The following is a 23041-nucleotide window of genomic DNA, read 5'->3' as shown; positions in this document are numbered from 1 at the left end:
GGGCCAGGGACTGAAAGTCAGGAAGCAAAAGGGATCCCTTGTTCTGAGTGATAAGGGTTGGAAAACATTCCAGTCTCCACGGGTCTTTGGAGGCCAGCTCCAGATGCAGAGGGAGTCAGATCTGTCATTGCCAGTATGGTATGATGAACATCATGGATCCCCTGTCCTGCTTGAGTTTCAGGAGAGCTTTTGCTATGTAAGGGAATGGAGGATATACTTAGAGAAGACCCCTCTGATGCTAGCCTGCTGTGTGATCCCAGCCTGGTACAGAACTGGTTAAAAGATCCACCAAGGGGATGCCACACTCTTGGAAAATCTTGCAGACAATGCCTGCATTCAAGGACCACTCTTGTGGTTGCATGACTTCACTTGGTTTGCCCGCCAGACAGTTGTTCTTCCCTGCCAGATAAGTGGCTCTGAGTACCATCCCATGGGAGATGGCCCATTGTCACATCCTGACTGTTTCCTGACACAGATCCTATGCCTCCCTGCTTGTTGATATAGTACATCACAATCTGATTGTTTGGATCAAAACAAATTGATTTTCCAGCCAAAATCTGAAAGCCTTTAGAGCATTCCAAATACTTCTTAGATCTATGAGATTTATTTGGTGCTGCCTCTCCTGAGTAGATCATTGACCTTGGGTGTGGAGTCCATTCATTTATATAAGCTCCCCACCCTAGCCTGAATGCATCTGTTGTCAGTGTCTTGTGGTGCTGGGAAATTTGGAGTGGGAGTCCCTTGTCCAGATTGCTGTGAATTAGCCAAGACAGAGACCTTTTGAAGGAAAGCATGACAGTGATGACATCCCAAAAGTTCCTGCAGGTCTGAGACCATTGGGAAGACAGGTTCCATTGGGCCATGAATGTGACATGCACTGTGGAGGCCATCAGGCTTATTTTCGAAAGTGATCGCCGGGCATCTTCCGACATAAATCAGGAGATGGCCGGCGATCTCTCAAAAGTGGCAAAATCGGTATAATCGAAAGCTGCTTTTTTGACACCATCACCACTTTCCCGTCACCGAGCCGGCGAAAGTTCAAGGGGGCATGTTGGTGGCGTAGCGAAGGCGGGACATGGGCAGGCATGGGCGTGGCTACCAAATAGCCAGCTTTCGCGGATAATGGAAAAAAAAAGCGGCGTTAATCAGTATTTCTCCGGGTTTACTTGGTCCTTTTATTTTCACGACCAAGCCTCAAAAAGGTGCCCCAACTCACCAGGTGACCACTGGAGGGAATGGGGGATGACCTCCCCGTACTCCCCCAGTGGTCACCAACCCCCTCCCACACCAAAAAAATAAAAATAAAAACCTTTTTTCCCAGCCTGTATGACAGCCTCAAATGTCATACCCAGCTCCCTGACAGCAGTATGCAAGTCCCTGGAACAGTTTTTAATGGGTGTAGTGCACTTCAGGCAGGCGGACCCAGGCCCATTCCCCCCCTACCTGTTACACTTGTGGTGGTAAATGTTAAGCCCTCCAACCCCCCCCCCCAAAACCCACTGGACCCACATGTAGGTGCCCCCCTTCACCCATAAGGACTATGGTAGTGGTGTAGAATTGTGGGGAGTGGGTTTTGGCGAGGATTTGGGGGGCTCAGCACCCAAGGTAAGGGAGCTATGCACCTGGGAGGTATTTGTATATTTGTTTTAAATTTTTAGAAGTGCCCCCTAGGGTGCCCGGTTGGTGTCCTGGCATGTCAGGGGGACCAGTGCACTACAAATGCTGGCTCCTCCCATGACCAAATGCCTTGGATTTCGCCGGGTTTGAGATGGCCGACATTTTTTTCCATTATCGCTGAAAAACAAAACCGGCGATCTCAAACCCGGCGAACTCTGGCATTTGGCCGGGCCAAACTGTATTATCGAAAGAAAAGATGGCCGGCCATCTTTTTTGATAATACGGTTACGGCCAGCTGTTGCGTCACCAACAAAATAGATTGCCAGCGATCTATTTCGCCGGCGCCGTTCAATTATGCCTCTTCATGTGACCCAACAACCTCAATATTTGCCAAGCCAATACTTGTTCGGTCTGGTGGAGTTCCTGGACCACAGAGGTGAGAGATTATTTGCTGAGCCAGGAGAAAATGTAAAAGTGCAAAAAAAACTAATTAGTGAAAATAAAAATGAGTAAAAGAGAACTGACCCCATGCGAGACACTTTCAGAAAACAAGGAAAGCAAATGGGACTACAACTGCAGTAAAGCCACTGCATAAATGAGAGCTGTGGGGAGAGATGGAAAAATGCATCCTCACTTTTCTATGAAAAAAACAGGCCTGAACTGGTCCTGTGTGGTGACGGTGGGTGGGAAGATATGCACATGCACGTGGGCTGCTTCCAAAAGCTTCTAGAAGAATGCTGGGGCATGCTTGCCATACCAAACTCCATTGGATGACTTTACCCATCAGTGTGGAGATATCATCCTGCTTTTCCTTGGGTAAGAATAGTAATGAGCTGCTTTACAACTATTTGCATTTTTGCATCTTATTATTGTGTACCTTGAGTTGACTTAAATAATGCTGCATTAGGGCAAGACAACCTGCATTAGTGTCCTTTAAGGTGCATTATGGGGCAAATAAAGCAGATTACTGCCCTAACACAGCTTGATAACTTCCCTCCTATGAGAGTTGCCTTAAGTTCTACTACAATATTGAGGTGAGAACGTAGGCCTTTAAGGGGATAATTTTATAAATCCTTTTCCATGTGAAAAGCCTGTTTTACTTACATAAAAGAGGTTTTATAAAATCGCATGACTACGTGCATATAAAAAGTACACTCTCAACAAGTGTGAATCTACTTTTATTGCTATTTGCATGCAAAGTTTCTCTGAGGCTTAGTTTGGACAGAGACAGAGTTGCGATTTACATATATATTTCATACAATTTTTGTAATATTTTATAATATTTTTATAAAATACATGGGTACACAGGAAACGTAAATGCACATATTTACACCTTTTTTTGGAGCAGATGTAAACAGCAGATGTATAACAGCAGATAGACAGTTTTTGGACTTCTCACATAGACGTCCTGTTATAAAATCAAGCTCTAAATGTTATATTCTAGTCACTTACATATAAGAGTATTCCATAGATACACATGAATGATGATCTCTCCTGCTGACTCTCACAGTCTACCCACCTGCCAACTATGGATGAGGTTCTTGACCTCAACCACAAGAACTAGCATATGCTAGTGGATGATAGGTCATCCTTATATTGATAGGTAGCCAACACTGCAGGGAACAGGCTGCATCTCCCTCCTCTCCCTTAGAGTCAACCTTTTTGTAGGAGACAGGAAACTACAAGTCCTAGAATGCAGTGGTCCAAAATAGACCTGGATCAGCCTGTCAAGGATGCCCTGACATCCTGGGGATATCATTTCATAGTAACTTCTTCTATCTGATGCAGAGAAATTGTAGAACAAAATTAGAAGTGGCTGATGGTATGACAACTTGTCTAAAATGTCATCAGTACGTGATTCATGATGAACTATATATGTGTGGTGGTGGTGGGGCGCATGTAGCATTAGATCTGATTTTATGAGTAATGGGAAGCAGGAGTGAGCAGTGAGCCTGTTATATCTCTGAATGCGGGTCTGTGGCACTGCCCTGCCATACTATAACTGCAGATACAGGGAGGATGGCAGGCATTTCATCCCAAGGTCTGTGGGTGACCCCAATTATAGACCTCTATTATGGATAATAAGTAGCAGCTGATTTGTTGGGGGAGAGGGGCCATGATCCTATTAAAACTTGAAAGGGGTGGACTGGATAATCACAGGCAGCAAGCATGCACACATACACACGTAAAGAGTGAGTGGCAAAAGCCAGGAATTAGAACTGAGGCACGAGGAGATAAGGAACTTTTCCCTAAAGTCACACAATCAGAAATTCAAAAGCAGATCTGGGGATACAAATCCAGAAGCTTCTCTCTGTGTAGTGGAAGGTAAGAGAAAGAATGGAATACTGACACTCTTGAGGATGGGAAGAAAGAGGACTGGAGATACACGCATATCAATCGTGATATTCTCCTTCCTATGAAAAAAAAAAGTCATGAGACACCCAGAGAACCCAGGAGGCTACTCTTTGGCTGCAGCCAGATTCAGAAGGAGAGAGCAGTGCAATCCTCATCTCTCCTTCTTCTTGGGGTGCAATCACTCAGAAAAGAGTTTATAAAGATTAGGATCAGGAGGCAGCAAAGAAAGTGGAAGCTACATGACTCTTGCTGAGACATAGGTGCCACCTTTTTTAAATTATTGGGGGTGCTAACCCCAGTGGAGATCACCCCTCCCTGGACACATACAAGGAATTTATTCAATATTGGGGGTGCTGAAGCACCCACAGCAGCCACCAAGTTGGCTCCTATGTGCTGAGAAATGAAGAGAGGGAGCAAGAGTGTTATTGTGCTTAAATATGAAGAGAGATATACTTCCCAAAGCTGACAGAGAAAAGTAACATTTTTCATATAAGCAGCAGATTATAAAATTATATGAATACACATGAATATATAAATAAAGACTTCAAAGAAAGAACAGGATAAGATCTGTGTAATTCTGGGGGAAACAGGAGAAATCACTATAAAAACTACGTGAATGAATGTGGAGTTAATCAAATCAACAACTGAAAACAAATAACAAAACCAGACCCACTATAATGGCAAAAAATATGTGTAGGTAAAGCACGTTACACTAAGAGGAAGGAAAAAGCCTTGAGCTCCAGACCAACAGATCTTTAGAGCTGAAAGCGATCTGAATGATCTATTCATCATCATCGGCTAAAAAAACCTTCCTCAATATACATCAGAAATCCAATATGGAGCATAGTTTTCAGAATGGCAGTTGAATTTTAAAATGTGCAAAACATGCAAAACCCAAAAATACACTTACTTAGAGGGGCATAATCGAAAGGGACGCCCAAGTTTTGTTCAGGACGTCCTTGCAAAACGTTCCGATGGAGGGGCAGGGAAACCCGTATTATCGAAACGAGATGGACATCTATCTTTCGTTTGACTAATATGGTCGGGGATGCCCAAATCTTGAAATTTAGGTTGTCCTTAGAGATGGTCGTCCCTAGACTTGGTCGTTTCTGATTTTCGGCGATAATGGAAACCAAGGACGCCAATCTCAGAAACGACCAAATGCAAGCCCTTTGGTCATGGGAGGAGCCAGCATTTCTAGTGCACTGGTCCCCCTGACATGCCAGGACACCAAGGGGGCACTGCAGTGGACTTCATAGAATGCTCCCAGGAACATAGCCCCCTTACCTTGTATGCTCTGCTCCCCAAACCCCCCCAAACCCCACTACCCACAACTGTACACCACTACCATAGCCCTTAGGGAAGAAGGGGGGCACCTAGATGTGGGTTTCTGGCATAGGCGCCCAGTATAAGAGGCTTGGGGAGGCTAAGCCTCCCCAGCCAGAAGTGTAGCAAGGGTGGGGCGGGTGCAGCTCATGAACATCTCCCTCCCCCCCCCCCCGACTGGTGCGCGACGGTCCCGATCTTTACCCCCCCCCCCCGACTAGTACGGTGCCGCTCTCCCCCTCCACTCCTGTCACGTCGTCTTTCAACGAGGCTTCCTGTTCCCATAGCAGCAGCAGCAGCAGCAGCAATGATGTAAGCGCCGCTGCTTTCAGCCTGCCCTGGAAACCTTCTCTGGACAGCATCCCTCCTATGCGGGAAGCTGTTCAGAGAGTGCTTCCGGGGCAGGCTGAAAGCAACGGCGCTTATATCATTGCTGCTGCTGCTGCTACGGGAACAGGAAGCCTCGTTGAAAGACGACATGACAGGAGCGGAGGGGGAGAGCAATATGGTACTGCACTAGTCCGGGGGGGAGGGGAAGTGATGCCAGACAGACTGACCAAAGGTAAAGGGGGGTGGAGAGAGGAGGATGTGAGATGCCACATCTAAGGAGAAGAGGGAGGAAGGAAAGCAATGGCAGGGCATGGGAATGGGAAAAGGGGGGGGGGTGGAGAAAGGAGTAAGAGTGATGGAAGCAAGAAGTGGAGGGAAGAGAAAGGTGGGATACATGAGGGAGAGGAGAGATGCATGAGGACACTGGAGGAGAGAGAGAAAGTGGAAAAGTGCAGGGGAGAGCCAGAGAGAGATGGGGAGAGAAAGAGGGGACATGGAAGAGAGCAGGGGAGAGCCAGAGAGAGATGGGGAGAGAAAGAGGGGACATGGAAGAGAGCAGGAGAGAGCCAGAGAGAGATGGGGAGAGAAAAAGGGGACATGGAAGAGAGCAGGGGAAAGCCAGGGACATGGAAAAGAGCAGGGGAAAGCCAGAGAGAGATGGGGAGAGAAAGAGGGGCCATGGAAAAGAGCAGGGGAGAGCCAGAGAGAAGATGCTGGATGGAAGAGGGTACAGAGAGAGAGAGATTAGTAGAAAGATGGGGGGAGAAAGAGGGGACATGGGCAGGAGAGAGAAGCTGCTGGGGAGAAACTGGGGGAGACCCTAGCTGTCAGACGGAGAAATGCTGAATGAAAGGAGGGAGAAAGAGAGAAAAGCTGGAAGGAGGGGGCAGAAAGAGGGAAGACAATGGACGTAAGGGTAGGGAGGGAAAGAGGAAAGACACTGGAAGGATGGGGATAGAGAGGACATGCTGAATGGAAAAGGGTCAAGAGAGAGAACTGTTTAGAAGGAAGGAGATATAGAGGGAGACAATGGATGGAAGGAGAGGGAGACAATAGACGGAAGGATTGGGAGAGGGTAATGGGTAGAAGGATGGAGAGAGAAAGAGGGATGACACTGGATGGAAGGGTAGGAGAGAAAGAGGGAAGGTGCTGGACATGGATGGATGGATGGAGGGGAGGGAACTGAGGAGAAATCTGGACATGGATGGAGTGGAGGGCAGGGAACAGAGGAGAAATGTTGGACAAGGATGGAGGGTAGGAAAGACAAAGGAAGTACATGCACATGGATGGAGGGGAGGGGAGAAATGCTGGATATGGATGGAGGGGAAATTGCTGAATTTAAGGGCTGGATCGGAACACTTTGAAGGCAGATGCTGAAACTGGAGAAAGGATAGGGACAGGGCTACAGATGGTAGACAGGACGCATAAAGACACAGGAGGATGGTGGACATGGTGAGAGAAAAAATATCAAATGGAAAGAAGACACTGGGACCAAAATGAATAGAAAAACTAAATGATCAGAAAACAAAGGTAAAAAAAAAGTATTTTATTCAGAATTTATTAACTGGAATATGTCAGCTTTTGGAAATGTGCATCTTTGATATTTTGCATGTAAGTTTCAATTTTTCTAGTATTGCTGCATGCTGAGTCTGACTTCTTGAGGTAACTTTCTAGTTTTGCCTTCATATCTGTTGTGTTGTGTGTTTTTCATGTGTAATCAAGGTGCAGTATTCTACTAGTGTGTAGTATTTACAGCCCTTTTTGGTGTTTTTTTTTTGTTTCACTAGGTTTTAGAGCCTGGTGTAATTACAGTGCTGCCTTTCCACGCATAAGGTTGTAGCTCGTCCTGTCCTTAGAATTAGTGCTGTTATGGTTTGCTAAGGTTATGAGTGTGTTTTTGCACAAGTTTGTGTACAGTGTTTTGCAGTGGAGAGATTGTGTATTGGCCTTACTGAGGTGGCACCAAAACATCAGAAAGGGTTTTAGAGCCTAAATCACGACACACTACCTCTTGAAGGATCTACATATAGTCGTTAATAGAAGGAGCTCATTGTGAACACTATCCACCCTAAAAGGGTGTTTTGTGGCTCTACATGAGAATTGTGATATTATGATCCCTTGTTTCATATTGTTGACGGTCTGCATTTTCCATATGGGTGGTATATTGGTGTATTAGGGTCTGCCTAGTGTTATGGTACAGTAAGGTTCTGAGTGTGTTTTTGCACAAATTTGTGCATAGTGTTTTACAGTTGAGCGATTGTGGTTAGTATATGCTTTGAGCAACCACTTTATTCTTTGACATATGATACATATCTAATATCTAAATTTAATAAAAGGTATTAATTGTGACTTTTATTTTTATTTATTTATTTTTTCTGTGTGTTATCAGACAATTATGGATTTAAGCTCCACCCCTGGCTCCACCCCTAACCCCGCCCCCTTTAGCCTCCCCAAACAGTTGGGCCACCGACCGCCTATGGTTTCTGGTGGGTTTTGGAGGGCTCGCTGTTTCCTCCACAAACGTAACAGGTAGGGAGGGGGATGGGCCTGGGTCCGCCTGCCTGAAGTGCACTGCACTCACTAAAACTGCTCCAGGAACATGCATACTGCTGTGATGGACCTGAGTATGACATCTGAGGCTGGCAAAAAATATTTTTAAAGATGTTTTTTGAGGGTGGGAGGGGGTTAGTGACCACTGGGGGAGTAAGGGGAGGTCATCCCCGATTCTCTCCGGTGGTCACCTGGTCATTTCAACCACCTTTTTGTGCCTTGGTCGTAAGAAAAACAGGACCAGGTAAAGTCGTTCAACTGCTCATCAGGGATGCCCTTTTTTTCCATTATGGGTCGAGGACATCCATGTGTTAGGCACACCCAAGTCCCGCCTTCGCTACGCCTCCACCATGCCCCCTTGAACTTTGGCCGTCCCTGCAACGGAAAGCAGTTGGGGACGTCCAAAATCAGCTTTCAATTATACCAATTTGGACGACCCTGTGAGAAGGATGCCCATCTTCCGATTTGTGTCGAAAGATGGGTGTCCTTCTCTTTCGAAAATGAGCCTGTTAGTGTGTCAAATGCTGTCACCATATATAGTTCATATGTGATGTCGTCAAGAGCAAAAACAAAATACATAGGCTCAAGAGATACTTAGCTTGAATAAGTCGTCTATCTTAAAGTCATAATTTCCAGTGCTCTACAATCCCCCGAAACAGAAGAAATACCAGTTCAGAAACATAACAGGACCAAAGACAATAGAGACAAGTGCCAGTACTTGGGAACTGTCTTTGTTGTTGTCTTGCCTGCACATTGTAATGTTTTTATATATACTGTTCTTTCTTCTTTTATTTTATTCTAATCATTCTATGTATTACTTTAGAAGCATATGTACTATAGATATTGCCAGATTTCAAGAATCTGAAAGAGGTGGAAGGAGAGATGGGAGAGAGCACAGAAAATATAGACTTACAAAACAGCTGTCAGACATGCTGTCTGCTACAGTAGGAGCTATTAAGTCCCCTCCTCTCTTCTATCAATTTGGGAAAGAAGCAGGAGCACTTGGTGGCTGTAAATAGTAATTACCATCAACCTCCTGCAGAAGTCCTCACTCCCCTCTTGTGCCCCCAATCCTGCTCCCAATGAAAACTGACAGCATGGCAAGAAAGGCAGGAACAATTTATTAGATGACAGCATTTACCAATAGCTATTAATATTTGAAATTAGTATTTATTAGGGACTAGGGCTACCTAACTTCTTTTCAATGTATTGTTTTTTCAAAGGATGAAGAGTTGCTGCTTTTTGATCTTCTACAGGAGGGGAACTGGAACTCAGTGGTTCCTAAATAGAGAACTGAGCCACATTAAGAGGGAATAGGCTTAGGAGTAATCTAAGAAAGTATTATTTCAAGGAAAGGGTGGTGGAAGTGTGGAATGGCTTCCTGGTGGAGGTTGTGGAGTCAAGGACTGTGTCAGAATTTAAAAAGGCATGGGTTAAACATGTGGGATCGCTTAGGAAAAGAAAGAGTTAGGGGTTACAGAGGATGGGCAGACTGGATGGGCCATTTGGCCTTTATCTGCCTTCATGTTTCTTTGTTTCTATTAGAGTTATAACGTAGCCAATGCTGAGGTGGAAGGCCCCACAGTATTAAAACTGCCTCAGTAGAAGGCTAGCTGTCCATCCCGATCAAATTTCTGTCTCTGCAGGCAGTGAATTTCTGACTCTGGTCAGCAAAAAGAAATCAGAGGGAATGGAAATAGTTCTGTAGTGTTTGGACAGTTAAACCTCACACTCGATACCCACGTGAAGAAAAAGATGTTCTACTCAATGTGGAAACTCAAAAGAGTAAAACCTTACTTCCCGAGAAACATCTTCCGTACCCTGGTACAGTCAATGGTAATAAGTCATCTGGACTACTGTAACACCTTGTACGCTGGCTGTAAAGAACAGACTATTAAAAAACTCCAAACAGCCCAGAATACAGCAGCCAGACTCATATTTGGAAAAACCAAGTATGAAAGTGCGAAACCTTTAAGAGAGAAACTTCACTGGCTCCCACTCAAGGAACGCATTGAGTTCAAGATCTGCACGACTGTACACAAAATTATCCACGCAGATGCTCCACTATACATGCTAAACCTAGTGGACCTACCTCTCAGAAACGCCAAAAGATTAGCCCGTAAATTCCTCAACTTGCACTTCCCCAGCTGTAAAGGACTTAAATACAAGCAGGCATACACCACGTCCTTTTTGTATAGGAGTACACAGATGTGGAACACACTACCCACAGCCCTGAAAACCATTGATGATCTAAGTAACTTTCGCATATCCTTGAAGACGCATCTCTTCAACAAAGCCTACAAAGAGAACCCTTAACGACACAAAATCTCCACACCAACCCTCCCTAATACCAAAATACACCTCCAACACTACCCTATCTACCACCTTCTTCTCTAATTCCTCATTTAATCTCTGCTTATCACCAATTGTATCCAAGATCCTGCCATGACTATGTCATAGCAACACGCTGTAAGCCACATTGAGCCTGCAAATAGGTGGGATAATGTGGGGTACAAATGCAATAAATAATAATAAATAATAATAATGCATTGGGAGATTGTTTAAAACTCCCTTCAACTCTCCTCCTTCAGAAATGAAAAAAAGTTTTGATTTTTCTGCAGGAACAGTGCTGGATGGGTAGAAAGGCAGAGAGACTCCTTCCCAACTGGCACATGGTAAGAAAAGTGGATAGTTAATGTTTGCTTTTGGTCCTTGGTTAAACTGAATGACTTCACCTAATATATACATTCTATCCTCACCAGCTCCTTTCCATTCTTTAGATGCCCCATGCCAATTTGTCTCTTGCGATGATGCCCAATGTGTAAGAGAAGCCCACTATAGCATCCATTATGGGAACAACAAAACCTGCCAAGAAGGTGGTATATCAAGTACTCATTAAACATAAACTTAAACAAAGGAGAAGGTACAGGAAAGTCTTCTCATCCTGAGTGAATGAGCTCTTAGATTCCATGTTTCTGTAAATACGAGAGGGATCCTGGAGCTGTTTCGGTGTTTTCTGTTACCCGTGGTAAAAGCATTCACTTTAGTTGTCAATTCTGTATTCATACTTTACATATATTACTTTTTTTTTTTTTTATTAACAAGAAGTCTTTATTGTAAAAATGAAAGAGCCCTGTACAACCATGGAAAATTACAACTGTATCATTAAGAAAATATCATTCTCTATATTTCACACCGAACAGTATTCATCTTACAAGGTTCACTTCTAATGACAGCATATGTCTAGACTTCACTTTTTATTCCCATTTTCCCCCATAAGATATATCCCTAACCTAAAGCAAAATATCAAACCAAGCCTAATTGTAGAAAATAACCCACCTTCTTACCCAGTACAATACCCAGCAAATAACACAATCACCTATAATCAGCAGTCAAATAGTCACAACAACCCCATTTATGATCCCAAACCCAAAGGGGCCCATATTCTTCCCAATTTTGCCATTTGCTTGCGATCCTTTGCTAGTAGTCTCTCTTTTTCTGCAATATTTCCAAGCAAAGTTTTCCACCTAATTATTGAAGGACAGTTTCGTTGTTTCCAAGCTTGTGCAATGGTCAGTCTGCCTGCACATAAACAATGTTTCGCTAGGATCTTGCCCTCTTCTTTGAGTCCCAAAATATTTTTGTGAAATAAATATACTGCAGGGTCCCATGGTATATCCACTCCTACCCACTGTTGCATCCTCCCCTGGATAGCTCTCCAGAATGCTCCCACCTTTCTGCATGTCCACCATATGTGGCCCATGGTGCCCATTTGACCACAGTCTCTCCAGCATTTCTGGGATACTGTTTTAAACATATGGTGTAATCTTATTGAGGTCAGATACCAATGATATATTATTTTTGTAACATTCTCCTGAATATTTATCGCTGGGGAGATCTGTGCTGAGCCTCTTTCAAATCTCTGCCACTCCGCCTCTGTGTACTTTACTCCCAATTCTTTTTCCCACTGGTCTCGATGTCTAGAGTTCTGTGGAAGTTTATCTCTCAAGTATCCATATAGCAAGGAAATTAGACCCCTTGTTCCCTGTTCTCTTACACATAACTCCTCTAAGAACGTGACATCTCCAAACAGATTAGCTCTTAATCCTGGGGAGTGTAGAAAATGGATTAGTTGCGTGTATGCGTATTGATCCCTCCGAGAGAGGTTATAGATTTCAGCTAATTCTGAGAATGTGACAAATCTCTCTCCACTTAATAATTGTTCCCAAAGATCAAGACCACTCCGTGCCCACTTAGTAAAGGTCGAGGGTCTACATCCCAGAGGAAAAGCTAAGTTGTATGCTATAGGGGACAGCCTAGAGTTATACACTTTCCTTCTACGTTCCATTTTATCCCAACACGAGAATGTGAAGCGAATTACAGGGCTCACCTCCATTCCCAACCGCCTATGTTTAGGTGCTAGCCATAGCATATGCCCTAATTTTAATGGGCTACAAAGTAGGTACTGTTCTGCCCTTATCCAAAGCTTATGAGAGGTCTCCTGGAACCATTCTACTGCCGCTTTGACTTGGGCTGCCCTGTGGTAGAACTCCAAGTGGGGGACTCCCAGTCCTCCCTTAGATTTACGAGCCATATAGGTCACACTGGAATGAATTCTCGGCTTATTCCCTTTCCAAATAAACTTTGTTAATCGACTCTGTACGCGCTGAAGCAAATGTTCATCTATTGGCAGTGGTATCGATTGAAAGAGGTATAATAGGTGTGACAAAATGTTCATTTTTACTGTGGCTATCCTGCCAAACCAAGACAAGCCAAGAGGTTCCCATCTATCCAAATCTGCCCTAAGCTCAGTCACTAAGGGAGTATAATTCACCTCACCTAGGCGTTGCAGATTACTAATGAGGAGACCTCCTAGATATCGGATGCCATCAGTCACCCATTTCAGTGGGAACAATTGCTGACATGCCTGGTAAATTTGCACTTCCACACCTTGTGCCAATGCTTCCATCTTGGTATAATTAATTTTGAAACCGGAGACCTTTCCGTAGGCATCTAGAGTTTGAAATAGCTTTGGAAGGGAGTCCAAAGGTGAAGTGATTGTCAATAGAACATCATCCGCAAATAGCGCTACCTTGGACTCCCATTCCCCTACCTTCACTCCGGTGATTCCCAGGTCGTTTCTAATGGCCCACACCAGGGGCTCCATCACCATGGCAAACAAGAGAGGTGATAATGGACACCCCTGGCGTGTTCCTCTTTGTAAGTCAAAGAAAGGGGAAACCTGTCCATTGATCTTTAAGCATGCTTTAGGTCTAGTATAGAATTCCTCTATCCAACCCATAAATTTAGTGCCAAAACCAAGACGCTGCATTGTCTGATATAGAAAGGGCCAACGTACCCTATTGAATGCCTTTTCAGCGTCAATACTTAACAGACAGTAGGGTAAATTTCTTTGCTTTGCAGCATACATAACATCAATTGTTCGCCTTATGTTGTCAGAGGCTTGTCTATTCGCAATGAATCCCACTTGATCTGGGTGAATAATAGATGGTAGAACTATGGTTAACCTGGTGGCCAACACCTGTGCCAGTATATGCACATCCACGTTTAAGATCGAGATTGGCCGGTAGGAAGAACATTCGGTCACATCTTTTTTGGGCTTAGGGATTACGGCAATCCATGCCTCTCGCATAGTTTCTGGCATGCTTTCCCCAGTTCGTATAGAGTTTAACACCTCTGCTAACAGAGGTGCCAGGTATGGAGCAAACATTTTATAAAATTCGCTTGTATACCCGTCTAGCCCAGGTGCTTTACCAGTTTTTAAATATTTAATGGCATTGAGCACTTCCTTTGCCTTGATAGGAGCATCAAGCACTTCCCTGTGTTCTAGGGAGATACTTGGCAAACATAATTTCTCTAAATATGACCGAACTTCCCCCTCCTGTATCGAGCCATCCTTGGAGTACAATGCAGCATAATACTGGCTAAATCGGTTTCTAATCTCTTGCGACTGTTGGAGACTCTCTCCTTGTTGTCCCTTAATACAAAAAATGGTACGCTCTACCCGAAGCTTTCGCAGTTTAAGCGCTAGCTGTCTGCTAATCTTATTTTTCTTTGTATAATTATGAAGCTTTAACTTCTCATTAAGAAAGTCTAACTCCTGGCTTAGCAAGGCATCTAGTTGTATCCTCTTAGCTTGTAAGGCTCGGTAGTGATTGAGAGAGCCTGTACTTTTATGTTTTAGTTCCAGTTCCCTAATCTGGCTTCTCAACTGGGTCAGTTCGCTCTCTCTTTTCCGTTTAAGTCGCCCTGCCACCGCCATGAAGTGGCCTCGGGATACTGCCTTGAGCGCATCCCAGACTACTGCTAGGCCTGAATTCAAGTTAAATGACAAATATTCCTCAAGTACTTTAGTATACTCAATGCACGCCTCTTCCTGTTTTAATATTGTATTATTGAAAGTCCAGGTACCTCCCCTTTTCTCTGTCAGGTGACTGTCCCACTGTAGCATACACAGGGCGTGGTCGGAGAGGGTAATATTTCCAATTTGTGCTCTCCCAATCTGAGTTCCTAACAGTTTATCTATAAGGATGTAATCTATTCAGGAATATGTCTCATGAACTTGAGAGTAAAAGGAGTAGTCACGTTCTCCGGGGTGGCTGTCCCTCCAGGAATCACAGAGCCCCACATCTTCCACAAAAGTGTCACAGTGCTTGGCAATTACCTTATCATTCCTTGTGGGAGAGCCAGTTCAGTCCAAGTCTGGTTGCAATGTGGCATTGAAATCGCCACCTAGTATCACAGAACCTCCTATCACTTCCAACAATTTTCGCTTTAGTAACTGAAAGAAAGAGTGCTGCTCCGTGTTGGGGCCATAAACAGATCCGAATGTAACTTCCCTGTTTTCTGTAGTACCTCTAATCAAAACATATCGCCCTTTTGGGTCCCGTTTCATCTGATGGACCTGCAGAGAGAGATTATTATGAAAAAGTAGGGCTACCCCTCTTTGTTTCTTGCTCGAGACATCAGATGCAAAATAGATTTTTGAATATTGGGGGTGCCTAAACAAAGTTTCATGGGCTCTCTTCAAGTGTGTTTCCTGTAGCATTATGACATGCGGTTTCAATCTCATAAGTTCTTGCCACACTAATTGGCGCTTTCTCGGAGCATTAAGGCCCCTTAAGTTAAGGGTTACAATATGTAAATTATGTATCATTAGGGTTGTGTCAACCTAGACCAGGTCTTAAGCATGGTCGCTGTCTCTGAGTAATGCACTTCCCATATCCCCCCTCCATACCCCTCCCTTCCCCCCCTCCCTACCAATATCTCCCTATTGGCAAAGAAAGGCGAGGGGAGATCCAAAAATAGGAATCTCTCCTGCCTTTCACCCCCGGCCAAGACAGCAAACCCATCCACAACCCATCGCCCCATCCCCCCGCAGCACTCCTCTCTCTTGTTTTACACAGATAATAACTATATCTTCCCCTTTTTATCTCCTATATTCACACATTGATGTATTTGCAAGACACTACTGGTTATATTTGTTCACTCAGTCCCAGCAGAGTTCATGTGGCAGATTTAGATGCAGTCAGTCGGGATTTCTTTGCTTTATTGAAGACCTGTTGCCACTGCCGCACTTTGTCTCGTGTTGCTGCGGTCGTTGTCGTGGGTGCAGGCTCTGTCTCCATGTCCATCAGCCCCGCCGTTTGCAACCGTTGTCGAGCCGTGTCTACAGTGCGGACCTTATGGAGTTGACCCGCTATGGTGAAGTACAGGGAAAACGGGAACGCCCATCGATATTTAATATTATGTTTTCCCAGGGCCTCCAAGATGGGTTTCATGTTTCGTCTTTGTTGTAGGGTATATGCTGAGAGGTCCTGGTATATAGTAACTGTATTTTCTTGAAATTGTAAATCCTTCTTCTGTCTAGATAGGGCAAGCACGTTTTCCTTTTCAGCATACTTCCAGAAACGCACAACAATATCTCGTGGCTTGTTGGCCAACGGTTTTCCCAGAGCCCTGTGGGCCCTCTCAATTTCAGGGAGCGCTGTTTCTGGGGTCGCTTCCATTAATTGTGCGCAAAGTTCGTTTATTATTTTTGGTATATCTTCTTGCTTGCCCGCCTCCGGAATTCCCCGGAAGCGTAAGTTATTTCTTCGTCCCCGATTTTCAATGTCATCCATCTTGTATTGTAATTCCTCTGAGTAGAAAATCCATCTTCTCGCTATTTTACTTGCGTCAACAGTTCGTCCTGCTCATCAACTCGGCCTTCAAGCTCTTCCAGCCGGGCCCCGACTTCTTTTATCTCGCCTCTCAAATTGTCTATACTTTCAACAATTTCTGATTTCATATGAGCCAGGTCTTTTCGGAGATCTTTAAGTATTTTGGCAAACTGCGACTCTCGAGCATTGCCCGCTTCGTCTTCAGAGTGCATCGACTCAGAGTCTGAAACATCCTCGTGCTGCGGAGAAGCATGGCGGCCGGATGTCTTGCTCACCCTTTGGCTACTCCTCGCACCGCTTTTGGGGTCTGATAATTTTGATTTCTGTGACATCTTGGCTTAAACAAATTGCCAGCAGTTATTTAACTTGCAAGTGCTGTCGTGTTTGTCACTCTGTGTCGCTATGCTAGCTATTTGAACGGGAGGAGTCCGGGAGCCTCGAGCTCAGGCTGCCATCGATGGTGCCGACGTCACCGGACGTCTTACATATATTACTATGATGCATACGTTGAACAGCTGATGAAGACACATTAAGAACATCAGAATAGCCATACTAGGTCAGACCAATGGTCCATCTAGCCCAGTATCCTGTTTTCAACAGTGGCCAATCCAGGTCACAAGTACCTGGCAGAAACCCAAATAGTAGCATCATTCCAGGCTACCAATCCCTGGGGAAGCAGTGGCTTCCTCCTTTTCTATCTCAATAGCAGACTATGGACTTTTCATCCAGGGACTTGTCCAACTCTTTTTTAAACCCAGACATGCTAACTGCTGTTACTACATTCTCCAGTAATGAGTTCCAAAGCTTAACTATTCGTTAAGAGAAAAAATATTTCCTCCTTTTGTTTTAAAAGTATTTTCATGTAACTTCATTGAGTGTCCCATAGTCTTTATAGTTTTTGAAAGAGTAAAAAAGATCAATTCACTTCTATTTGTTCTACACTACTCAAGATTTGGTAGACCTCAATCATATCTCCCCTCAGCCATCTTTTTCCAAGCTGCCTCTAACCTTTTTAGCCTTTCCTCATATGAGAGGAATTCTATCCCCTTTATAATTTTGTTCATTCTTCTTTGAACCTTTTCTAATTCTGCTATATCTTTTTGGATATGAAGATGTGAAGCATCTGTTTACGCTTTCCAAATATACTAGGACTAGGGGGCATGCGATGAAGCTACAATGTAGTAAATTTAAAACGAATTGGAGAAAAGTTTTCTTCACTCAACGTGTAATTAAACTCTGGAATTCATTGCCAGAGAATGTGGTAAAGGTAGTTAGCTTAGCATAGTTTAAAAAAGGTTTGGATGGCTTCCTAAAGGAAAAGTACATAGACCGTTATTAAATGGACTTGGGGAAAATCCACTATTTTGGGGATCAGTATAAAATGTTTTGTACTTTTTTGGGATCTTGCCAGGTATTTGTGACCTGGATTGGCCACTGTTGGAAACATGATGCTGGGCTTGATGGACCTTTGGTCTTTCCCAGTATGGCAATACTTATGTACTTATGACCAGAACTGAATGGAATCCTCAAGATCAGGTCACACCATGGAGCAATACAGAGGCATTATAAGTATTCTTGGTCTTATTTACCATCCCTTTCCTAATAATTCGTAGCATCCTGTTTGCGTTTTTGGTTGCCACCGCACAATGGGCAGAAGATTTCAGTGTATTGTCTACAACGACACCTAGATCTTTTTCTTAAGTGCTGACTCCCTAGGTGGGCCCTAGCATCAGATAGCCATGATTCGAATTATTCTTCCTAATGTGCATCACTTTACATTTGTCCACATTAAATTTCATCTGCCATTTGGATTCCCAGTCTTCCAATTTCCTAAGCTCTTCCTGCAATTTTTCACAGTCCACAAGTGTTTTAACAGTCTTGAATAGTTTTTTGTCATCTGCAAAGCTAATCACCTCACTTGTTGTTCCAATTTCCAGATCATTTATAAACATCATCAGCTATTCATGCTTTATGGGGCTAATTTTATAACAGTGCACCTATTAAAAACTAAAAAAAAACATGCCTATTTTATGCTTATTTCATAAGTGCCTGCCCAAATGTCCAAAAGAAGAGAACAAATAACAATAATAATAGAGAGTGCAAACCCTGAGGCAGAGCTCCTGGCTCGAAATGTGATTGTGTTGGTTGCATTTTGCCTGAATTGCTGTTTACTGAAGCATGGAAGACGTGAATATGTCTTTCTACTATCTGTATTTTTATACTCTTATGATTGATGAAAATATTTATGTTTGATTAAAGTTAATCTTATGCTGTGAATGAACAGGACATACGATTAAAACATTAAAGGTGCTTGTGGCAGCCTGTGATTATGATGAGCAGGTGTTTCAGCTTTTTTAAATTTCATGATAGTACCTTGCCCAGTAGATTTCTCTGTAGAAGATAATTCAAAATATTTTTGCCTCCCATGGACAGGAATTATGGACATTAGGCAGTCTGGTATTTTTTGTGAGATTTAGCTGGAAGATGTTTTTTAAAGAATTGATATTTTATAAGGGCAACATAGGTACCTATGTACAAAATATGCTATGCTATTCTGGGCTTACTGTCTGCAAATACCAATATTCAGTTCACTGCGGATCACAAATCAAGAACACTGAGACATAAACCTCAGGAAGTACATACTAACATGGTTAAGACAAATATAATTACAATTATAAGAAATGAGTCATAAAAGCATTTAATTATTCAGATATTCATGAAACAAAAACATTTTGAGAACTCTATGAAATACTTGAGCATACACATCTCTAGAGATAGAAAAGTCCACAATGAAACAGCCAGATAGTGAAGAGAAGAACTGAACTTCTTAGATCTTATAGAACAGAGTGCTGGGAAATTTAGCAGCATGCGATCGTGAATTTTCCTGTTTTTAGTAGGATTACCATGTAAAGAGCTGAACAAGCTTATATAAGTAAAATGGTGCAACACTGTAAATGATCTTAAACGTAATTATATACAGTTTAAACTTAACCCTGGCCTCAACCGGGAGCCAGTGCAATCTAAAAAGCAAAGGAGTGGCTGGTGAAAATCTGTTGGCTGAAAAAAATCAGCTGTGCCACCATATTTTGAATAAGTTGCAATCATTATCCAAGTGTCTTAGAGCAACTATTGTAAATGATGTTACAATAGTCCAATCTGGCCAGGGTCAGAGCCTTAACCAATAATCTGAACTTATCAGGATCAAAGTAGTTTTGAATTGTTCTAAGTTTCCTTAATGTATGAAATGATTTCTTGGTTAAGATTATCCCCTGCAATACACAAATTATCTTGCATTAATTATACCTCACTCCATGATAAACACAAATATGGGCACATACTCTATGCACATATGTACATATTCTATAAAAAATACATGTATACATGCATAGAGAATAGCACATATTTACACCTTCTTTAGAGTAGGTTTAATTTTATATGCTGCTTAGTACCTACTTTATAAAGTCCCACAAGCGCCTATCAGGCTTATTTTCGAAAGGGTTCGTCAGCGATCTTCCGACACAAATTGGGAGATCGCCGGCCAAATCGGTATTATCAAAATACGATTTTGGCCGGATCCAATTGCTTTTTCGTTGCGGCGCCGGCCAACCTTCAAGGGGGCGTGTTGGTAGGGTAGCGAAGGCGGGAAGGGGCGGGGCATGGTTACGAGATGGCCGGCTTCCCCTTATAATGGAAAAAAAAAAAGGCCGGCTTGAACGAGCATTTCTCCGGCCGGACTTGGTCCATTTATTTTTAGGACCAAGTCCCAAAAAAGTGCCCCAACTAACCAGATGACCACTGGAGGGAAGCGGGGATCACCTCCCCTTACTCCCCCAGGGTCACCAACCCCCTCGCACACACATAAAAAAAATTAAAACATTTTTTGCCAGCCTGAAATGTCATACCCAGCTCCCTGACAATAGTATGCAGGTCCCTGGAGCAGTATTTAGTGGGTGCAGTGCACTTCAGGCAGGTGGAACCAGGCCCATCCCCCCCCCCACACCTTACACTTGTGGTGGTAAATGGGAGCCCTCCAAAAAAACCCAAAACCCACTGTACCCACATGTAGGTGCCCCCCTTTACCCCTTAGGGCTATGGTAATGCTGTAGAGTTGTGGCCAGTTGGTTTTGGGGCAGATTTGGGGGGCTCAGCACCCAAGGGAAGGGTGCTATGCACCTGGAAGCTAATTGTGTAATTTTTTAAATTTTTTAGAAGTGCCCCCTAGGGTGCCCGATTGGTGTCCTTGCATGAGGGGGGCCAGTGCCCTACAAATGCTGGCTCCTCCCACGCCCAAATGCCTTGCATTTCGCCGGGTTTGAGATGGCCAGGTCCGGTTTCCATTATGGCTGGAAAACGGAGCCGGCCATCTCATCTAAATCTGTGTATAGTGAAATGCTCCTAACTGCTTGATAAAAAATTGTGGTTGATCTCTTAAGGGACCTTTTATTAAATGGCATTAAGCCCTAACATGTGCTTAGTGTGTGAAAAGCAGGCTACTTCAAAATGCGTTAAAAGCATTTTGCAGTATTTTACCTGTTAGTATATGCTAAGAAAAAGTTATGTCTTACCTGATAGCTTTCTTTCTTTTAGTCCTATCAGACCAATCCAGAGCAATGGGTTGGACAGGTATACCAGCAGATGGATACAGAGAATGAAAATAGTTCTCATGTGATTCGCCCCTTAAGGTTATCATGTTGCACAGAATGTTCAGTATTTTGAATAGCCAAGCAGTGGCATTCTGTGGTTCACTGCCACCCGGGGCGGATCGCTGCTGCGTGCACCCCCCCCCCCCCCCGGCTGCAGGGCAACAAGGCACCCCCCCGGCGTGACACGATGGCACCCCCCACCTGGACCCAGTCCCCACCTGTCTACCAGCTCCGTCCACCCGGCGCCTCGCGTAACTCTGCAGTGCTGTTAAAAGAAGAAAATCGCCTCGTCAGCCCTTCCCTTACTGTGTCCCGCCCTCTGATGTAACATCCTATTTCCTCGAGGGTGGGACAGAGAGTGAGGGAAGGGCCGACGAGGCGATTTTCTTCTCTTACAGCAGCGCAGACACGAGGCGCCGCACCACACAGCTGCCGGGTGGATGGAGTTGGTAGGGACTCACCAGCAGAGCACCCCCCCACCTGTTGACACCCGGGGCGGACCGCCCCCACCACCCCGCCCTTGATACGCCACTGTAGCCAAGCAATGGTGCTCAAAGTTTGGTGGCCAATATTGAAACTTTGAGACCAAATGTCTCAATCCAGTCAAACCCTTACCAGCCATTGCAGCATATACTTAACTGACATGCAGATATTTTACTGAGTCAAGTGACATAAAATAGGTTAGGAAACTTAAAAGTAGAATCAGTAATATCTGAAAAATATCGCTCATAACTAAAAGAAAATTAATCAATCATGGAAGGATTCTGGACTGGTCTGATAGGATGCTACGGAAGGAAAAGCTATGTTTTACCTGATACTTTCTTTCCTTTAGTCCTATCAGACCAGTCCAGACCAATGGAATGTAGCAAAGCAGTGTCCCCAACATAGGGCGGGACTAAAAGATTGAAACACTCAAAAGAGAGAGAAACTGGAATAGCCTTAGAGATCCTTCCCAGCAAAACCCAGTAGAAAGAACCAAGACCAATCAGAAGGACTCTGGAAAGACAAAGGGTAGAAGGAAGTGCGTCACATGATAAGTAAGAACAACAACAACAACAACAACAGAAAATAGCATTGATAGACAATGGAAGAGATGCATAAAGCAAGAAACAAACCCAACTGGTGATTTTTCTTGAATGGGTCTTTGAAGGCAACAGCCAAAGACCAAAGCACTTCTATGAGGGGAATATTGGAACTATAACAGAAATCCTGGAGGAGTTGAATATCCAGAGAAGAGAATATAAGCTATCAGAAGCTGAAAAAACAATGAGCTTCCCCGTCTACATCTGTTACAACTAGAAGAATCCAGAAGCAAACTGAAGAATCACCCTTCGCTGGGAATAAAGAAAGGAGACCAATGGGGTCTAAATAGAATGGTTACTGACTGGTGCTAAAAAATGCCCTATTCAGATATGAAAATCTAAATGTCATCATAAGAGCAAGAAGAGAGCATAAGGGTCCTGAGACATGCCACGAAATATGAGACACTCACACTCAAACAGGACAACCAAGAATGGCTGGTGGATGTGAAAATCACTTGGTCTCTTGCCTGCCTGGTGCAAAGGTGGTTGACCTCAAGTGGGACCTAGATAAGATTTTAGAAAATGCTGGGGAAGCACCTGCTGTCTTGGTACGTGTGGGTACCACTGACATAGGAAAATGTGGGAGGGAGGTTCTGGAAGCCAAGTTTAGGCTCTTAGGTACAAAGATCAAATCCAGAGTAGCATTTTCAGAAGTGCTCCCTGTTCCACATGCAGGACCCAAGAGACAGGCAGATCTCCAGAGTCTCAATGCGTAGGTGAGGTGATGGTGCAGGGAGGAGAGTTTTAGATTTGTTAGGAACGGGGCAACATTCTGGAGAAGGGGGAGCCTACTCCAGAAAGATGGGATCCACCTTAACCAGGGTGGAACCAGGATGCTGTCATGAATATTTAAAAAGGAGTTAGAGCAGCTTTTAAACTAGAAACTAGGGGAAGGCTGACAGTCACTCGAGCGTATGGTTCGGAACAAGGTATCTTTAAAAGATATCATGAAAAC

The 23041-nt window shown here is 43.9% G+C and overlaps 1 protein-coding gene across 1 annotated transcript in view; it reads right to left on the bottom strand.

The window, feature by feature from the left end:
- MACROD1 (mono-ADP ribosylhydrolase 1) overlaps positions 1 to 23041 on the bottom strand; it is a gene marked incomplete in the record, with an annotated part of 1234860 nt that overhangs the window by 237591 nt on the left and 974228 nt on the right.

Source organism: Microcaecilia unicolor, chromosome 11, assembly GCF_901765095.1.
Source record: "Microcaecilia unicolor chromosome 11, aMicUni1.1, whole genome shotgun sequence".
Taxonomy (NCBI): domain Eukaryota; kingdom Metazoa; phylum Chordata; class Amphibia; order Gymnophiona; family Siphonopidae; genus Microcaecilia; species Microcaecilia unicolor.
The sequence above is the reverse complement of the archived record's forward strand: the minus strand, read 5'-3'. Positions and strand labels throughout refer to the sequence as shown.